Source organism: Chiloscyllium plagiosum, unplaced genomic scaffold (assembly GCF_037043375.1).
Source record: "Chiloscyllium plagiosum isolate Xiang-an unplaced genomic scaffold, Cpla_swu_hap1 HiC_scaffold_38, whole genome shotgun sequence".
Taxonomy (NCBI): domain Eukaryota; kingdom Metazoa; phylum Chordata; class Chondrichthyes; order Orectolobiformes; family Hemiscylliidae; genus Chiloscyllium; species Chiloscyllium plagiosum.
Genome location: NW_028270176.1, coordinates 26,133,594 through 26,140,366, shown reverse-complemented (window position 1 = coordinate 26,140,366; position 6,773 = coordinate 26,133,594). Strand labels below are relative to the sequence as shown.

The following is a 6,773-nucleotide window of genomic DNA, read 5'->3' as shown; positions in this document are numbered from 1 at the left end:
GGAGGGAGGGGCGAGGGAGGGAGCGGGGGAGGGGGGCGAGGGAGGGAGCGGGGGAGGGGGGTAAGGGAGGGAGCGGGGGAGGAGGGTAAGGGAGGGAGCGGGGGAGGGGGGTGAGGGAGGGAGCGAGGGAGGGGGGTGAGGGAGGGAGCGGGTGAGGGAGGGAGGGGGTGAGAGGGGAGGGAGAGACATGAGAGGGGTGGGAGGAGAGGGGGAGTGAGGGGGCAGGGCAAGTGGGTTGATGAGGAGGGGTGGGGGGGCGAGAGGGAGAGGGAGGGTGGAGAGAGGGAAGGGGGCATCTGAGGGGAGGGGGAGAGAGAGGGGGGCTGGGGAGAGGGGGAGGGGCGGCGGTGGTGCGAGGGAGCGGGCAGGGGGCGCTGTGAGGGGTGGAGGTGAGGAGGAGGCCGGGAGTGCGAGGGAGAGGGGAGTGAAGGGGAGAGAGTGGAGGGTGAAGGGGAGAGAGTGGAGGGGGAAGGGGAGAGGGGGGAGGGAGGGGGGAGAGGGTGGAAGGAGAGAAGTTGGAAGGAGTGAGAAGGGGGAGATGGTGGAGGGAGGGAGGTGGTGAGGGGGAAGGGAGGGGGAGAGGGTGGAGGGAAGGAGGGATCGGAAGAAGGTGGAGGGAGGGAGGGAGAAGAAGGTGGAGGGAGGGAGGGAGAAGAAGGTGGAGGGAGAGAGGGAGAAGAAGGTGGAGGGAGGGAGGGAGGGGGAAGAAGGTGGAGGGAGGGAGGGAGGGGGAAGAAGGTGGAGGGAGGGAGGGAGGGGGAAGAAGGTGGAGGGAGGGAGGGGGAAGAAGGTGGAGGGAGGGAGGGAGGGGGAAGAAGGTGGAGGGAGGGAGGGAGGGGGAAGAAGGTGGAGGGAGGGAGGGAGGGGGAAGAAGGTGGAGGGAGGGAGGGGGAAGAAGGTGGAGGGAGGGAGGGAGGGGGAAGAAGGTGGAGGGAGGGAGGGAGGGGGAAGAAGGTGGAGGGAGGGAGGGAGGGAGAAGAAGGTGGAGGGAGGGAGAAGAAGGTGGAGGGAGGGAGGGAGGGAGAAGAAGGTGGAGGGAGGGAGGGAGGGAGAAGAAGGTGGAGGGAGGGAGGGAGGGAGAAGAAGGTGGAGGGAGGGAGGGAGGGGGAAGAAGGTGGAGGGAGGGAGGGAGGGGGAAGAAGGTGGAGGGAGGGAGGGAGGGGGAAGAAGGTGGAGGGAGGGAGGGAGGGGGAAGAAGGTGGAGGGAGGGGGAAGAAGGTGGAGGGAGGGAGGGGGAAGAAGGTGGAGGGAGGGAGGGGGAAGAAGGTGGAGGGAGGGAGGGGGAAGAAGGTGGAGGGAGGGAGGGGGAAGAAGGTGGAGGGAGGGAGGGGGAAGAAGGTGGAGGGAGGGAGGGGGAAGAAGGTGGAGGGAGGGAGGGAGGGGGAAGAAGGTGGAGGGAGGGAGGGAGGGGGAAGAAGGTGGAGGGAGGGAGGGAGGGGGAAGAAGGTGGAGGGAGGGAGGGAGGGGGAAGAAGGTGGAGGGAGGGAGGGGAAGAAGGTGGAGGGAGGGAGGGGGAAGAAGGTGGAGGGAGGGAGGGGGAAGAAGGTGGAGGGAGGGAGGGGGAAGAAGGTGGAGGGAGGGAGGGGGAAGAAGGTGGAGGGAGGGAGGGGGAAGAAGGTGGAGGGAGGGAGGGAGGGGGAAGAAGGTGGAGGGAGGGAGGGAGGGGGAAGAAGGTGGAGGGAGGGAGGGAGGGGGAAGAAGGTGGAGGGAGGGAGGGAGGGGGAAGAAGGTGGAGGGAGGGAGGGAGGGGGAAGAAGGTGGAGGGAGGGAGGAGGGGGAAGAAGGTGGAGGGAGGGAGGGGGAAGAAGGTGGAGGGAGGGAGGGGGAGAGGGTGGAGGGAGGGAGGGGGAGAGGGTGGAGGGAGGGAGGGGAGAGGGTGGAGGGAGGGAGGGGGAGAGGGTGGAGGGAGGGAGGGGGAGAGGGTGGAGGGAGGGAGGGGGAGAGGGTGGAGGGAGGGAGGGGGGAGAGGGTGGAGGGAGGGAGGGGGAGAGGGTGGAGGGAGGGAGGGGGAGAGGGTGGAGGGAGGGAGGGGGAGAGGGTGGAGGGAGGGAGGGGAGAGGGTGGAGGGAGGGGAGAGGGTGGAGGGAGGGAGGGGAGAGGGTGGAGGGAGGGAGGGGGATAGGGTGGAGGGAGGGAGGGGGAGAGGGTGGAGGGAGGGGCAGAAGGTGGAGAGAGGGAGGGATGAGGGAGGGAGGGAGCGAAGGTGCAGGGAGGGAAGGAGAGAGGGTGGAGGGGGAGGAGAGAGTGAGAGAGGGGGGAGGGAGGGAGGGAGTGAGAGAGCGGGAGGGGGGAGGTGTGTTTTCTTGTTGTAGGGACACAGCTCCCAGAAACTATTCCCCCCCCCCCCCGCTGTTGCTGCTGGTGCTGGTACTGGTACTAAATGTTGTTGCTGCTGTTTCAGGTCAGTGCTGAGAGTGCTGGAACATTTCAGCAGGGATCAAAGGCTGGGGGTGGGGGGAATCAGGAATTCCTCTTGCTTTAAGGTGCTGTGTGGGCTGCAAGTGGACCCACTGAGGGAGTGGGACACAGTAGGTTCACATTACACACCGTGATCATGAGAGGGAGCTGAAAGGAAGGCACTTAATGTCTTCAGATTAACCCCTGGGATGGGAACAGTGGCATCTGGACCCTGAGCAACACTCAGTGACACTGGGATGGGACAGTTTGGTAGAGTGATATTGGATTGAGTACTCAGCACTGGGTTCAGGCATATGAGAAATTTTACAATCCCCAATCAGTGGAAATGGTTTATCTCTACCTACCCTGCCTTTTCATGTTAATATCTTGAAAATGTCAATCACATCACCTCAACCTTTTGAAATTCTAGAAAAAAAGACATAATTTGTGTCATCTCTCTTTATACTTTAACCCCTGAAGTCCTGGTATCATTCTTGTAAACCGATCATTTGTATTCTTTCCAAGGCCAGTCTATCCTTCCTACGGTGCGGGTCCCAGATCTGCTCACAGTATTCCAAGTGGGGTCTAAGCATAATGACTGCATCCGTGTACTCCAGTCCTCTGGATTTAAAGACTAGAGCTCCATTACTTCTCATTATTTCCTGTTCTTGCCATTTTAAATATCTATCCACTTGAACCCCCAAGTCTCTTTGGATAATTACTGTATTTGACTTCCCACCATCTAGACAAGAGGCGCCAAGTTTGTCAGATTAATGGTGGAGGGAGATGAGATCAGTTTCGGGAGGTGGGGAGTGGCACCTTTTGGAGATAGGGTTATTTTGAGTTTGTGGCTATTTATTTGAATCCACAATCAAATCAGTTAATCCTCAGTTGTCACCTATCACAGTATCTAATTTTATTTTGAAGTAATTTGTAAGTGCAGATTATAATTTTAGAAGCTGTGAATAGGACTGGTATGGGATTGGGATATAACGTAGTAGCAGTGAATACTGGACAAATACTTCCAATCTTTTCCAGGTGACACGCCTGTCCCAGTTTCTGGGTTCCTTGGGGAGCAGGTTGTACTGCCCTGTACCTACAAAGGGAATGGCTCAGTCTCTGATTTATGGGTAATCTGGAGGACACGCAAATATGAATTTTTACACAAGTTTGTCAATGGGAGTGATGACTTGTCAAGACAAGACCCACAGTTCAGAAACAGAACAAACCTGTTCAAAGATCAACTGGAACAAGGCAACTGGTCAGTTCTATCGCTGACCTCAAGGAGACAGACCATGATGTGTATTAGCGAGAGATTTACAGTAAGAGGAGAAAACAACTTCATTGGGAGAAAGTTGTTCAAGTCAACCTCTCTGTGACAGGTGAGAGGTCTATATTTCAGCTATTGTTTCATCTCTGACTTGAGATGGCACATTCATTGTTAATTGACTAGTCTAGAGTATTTGAACATTTCTGCAGTTTGTTTCACACACCGTACTAAACACATGATGTTTCCTTTAGAGCGAGCTCCTACACCTGGACCGAACACACCTGTACCAGGTAAATCTGTTTCTAAACTACTGCATGTGTTTTCAGCTCTTACATTGGATCATGCTGGATAGGTTGAAATGCTGTGTGATATTTTACGAAAAGATGACTCAGTTAGAGTGAGTGGTGTGAGTTACTGTCACTGTTACCTGGAACTGGTCCTTAAGCTCCCTGGAATTGTTCTTTCTGTTTCTGAGACTCCCCTTCCTGTCCCTCATGTACAGAACTCTGAGAATTCCTGCTTCCGTTAGCATTAGCGTTTCTGGAATTCTGTGTGGGGAGTCTCGTTTCCATGTGAATGGAACCATCCTGTTGGAAAACTGATGGAATTGGGAGTGAAATCAGTGTAGAGTAATATTGATCCAGGTGTAACCTGGCCTTCCACCTCGTCCAAGGGAGAAAGGGAATTTTCTCACCTTGTTGAGATTTCTTTGGTTCCATCTGGCTTTGTGCTGTTTCCAGTTTTTAAAGTTGCGTGCACTGTACAGGGAATTGTCATTATAAATGCTACAATTCTGAGCTTTACACTTCCCACAGAAATGAAAGCAGAGTGATAGATCACAGCTCCTTCAAAATCTGGTATTGGTGTTTGAGATTTCCAAGTCAGTTTATTCAATAAAAATCTGAAAATATAAAATTATTCCCAATGAAAGTACCCGGGAAGCTGTTCGATTGTTGTAAAACCCCATCCGGTTCCCTCATGTCTCTGTAGGGAAGGAAACCTGCTGTCCTGACCCGGGCTGGTCTCTATGTGACTCCAGTCCCACACTAATCTGGGGGATGTTTACCTGGCCTTTTTAATTATCTGAGCACATCAATCAGTTTGTACCAAACCCCTAGACAGGAAAATACACAATAAAACTGAATGGGTCACTGGCTGTGAGTCAGACATCGAATCAGGACACAGCAATGACACAGCCAGCCCAGCTGACCCTGCAAAGTCCCTCTCACGAACATCTGGGGACTGGGGTCCAACTTGGGAGACTGTAGAACACAGTCACACTGACAGAAATAGCACAACATCCCAGACTCCCCGATCACCATCCCTGGGTATGTCCTGTCCCACTGGAAGGACAGGCCCACCAGAGGTGAGGGCACAGAGAGATATAGTCCAGAGGGACTGACCCTGGATAGAAGGCAGTGCGGTATAATATTGAAAGTCGTATGAAACACTTTCCTTTCAATGCTGTCAGCTTCTCCACAGGAGAATAATCTTAAATTTAAAATTTCATCATCTGTTGTATTTCATTGAGGGGAGATTGATGCTGGTCAGTGTTCATTGTGGGGCTCTGTGCGTGTGTGTGTGTGTGTGGGATGGTCTGGTGTGTGTGAATATTGGGATCTAACCTCCCACATCCCTCCAGGACTAGAATTACCCAGGGATCTGTTTGTACTGGGGCTGGTTCTGAAACACGAAGTGCTGAAGGTCTCTGCTGTTAGTTTAGTTTGTGTGTCCCAGTCTGTTAATGGCTTCATTCTGTCTCTGGGTCCTGGACTCTCCACTGGAGCAAGAGTTGGATTGGGAATTGGGATTGCTGCTGGGATTGTTGTTGGAATTGTGGGTTACATTGTCCTAAAGCGACGAAGATGGTGAGTTCTGAAATGTTCCGCTATTTCCATGGTAACCCTTTGATCTTTGTATAACATTGTGTGAAATGTTGCTGAGCTCTGTCCCTGTCCATTCCCTGAGCTGTGAGGATGCTTCAATCCAGCCTGTCATTGAGCAGCAGCATCCAGTCACTTCCAGCTTGTCATCCTCTCGCTGCTGAACAGTCCTAGTGGGATTGGAAAGGAGCAAATATTATCCCACTGGAGAACCAGAGGATGGGGCACATATTGGGAATTTCAGGAGGTATTTGGGAAGGTGCCACAGAATAGGTTGTTGTACAAGATGAGGGCCCAGGGGATTGGGGGGTAATATAGCATGGATTGTGGATTGGTTAATGGACAGGAACAGAGCAGGAACAAATGGGTCATTGTCAGTTGTCAGGATGTAACTGGTGCTGCAAGGATCAGTGCTGGGACCTCAGTGACTCACAATCTATATCAGTGACTGAGATGGGGGGATAGAGTGGGATTGTCCCAGTTTGCTGCTGATACAAAGCTCAGTGGGAAAGTAAGCTGTGAGGGGGCTACAGAGGCTGCAAACAGGGATAAACTGGTTCACGTTTATACTCCGTGTGGGTGTGGATGCTCCATCGTTAAATCTGTTTCAGACTGAGATGGATAGATTTGAACATTCCCATCCTTTTTCCAATCCCTCCATGGCCTCAGCCCTCCCTATCTGTAACCACCTTCAGCTGTACAGCCCTCAGATCTCTGTGCTCCTGTATCCCTGATATTTCCATTGCTGCCCCATTGGTGGCTGTGCCTTCGGCTGCCTGGCTCTGAAGCTCTGCAATTCCTCACCTAAACCTCTTTGTCTGAGTTTCTCTCCTTTTGTCTCCCTCTGTCTCTCCAATGCCTCTTTCTCTCTTGTCTTTTACTACACTGCAGAATGTGCAAAGTGCTATCGAAATGCAAGTTGTTGTTCACGCTCCTGCACTTGTCAAATCACACAGCCCATCCCTTCTCCAGGGTATAGAAGGGTTCAGTCACTGGGAAGTCCATCTCAGATTTCCTTGTTTCTTTCAATATCCACATCTCTGTGCTGCCCGCCTATCCCCACACACAGCCCTCACTGTGGGAGGAGGAACTATCGCAGGTTTCTCCCACTCTCTCCTCTGGCCCTCCCTCTGTCAGTCAGCACAGCTCCTGTGGAGTGTCCAGCTCTTGCCCATTGCCTCCCCTATAAGCCTCTTCTCCTCTACACTCTGTGCTCCATCACC

At 53.6% G+C, this 6,773-nt stretch overlaps 1 pseudogene across 1 annotated transcript; it reads left to right on the top strand.

Moving 5' to 3' along the window:
• Positions 1-538: 538 nt before the first annotated feature.
• LOC122544205 (V-set domain-containing T-cell activation inhibitor 1-like) lies at positions 539-5,539 on the top strand (annotated as a pseudogene). The gene is made up of 5 exons (XR_015753583.1): positions 539-558; positions 2,313-2,401; positions 3,436-3,779; positions 3,919-3,955; positions 5,431-5,539. The product of XR_015753583.1 is annotated as a V-set domain-containing T-cell activation inhibitor 1-like (transcript).
• The last annotated feature ends 1,234 nt before the right edge of the window (positions 5,540-6,773 follow it).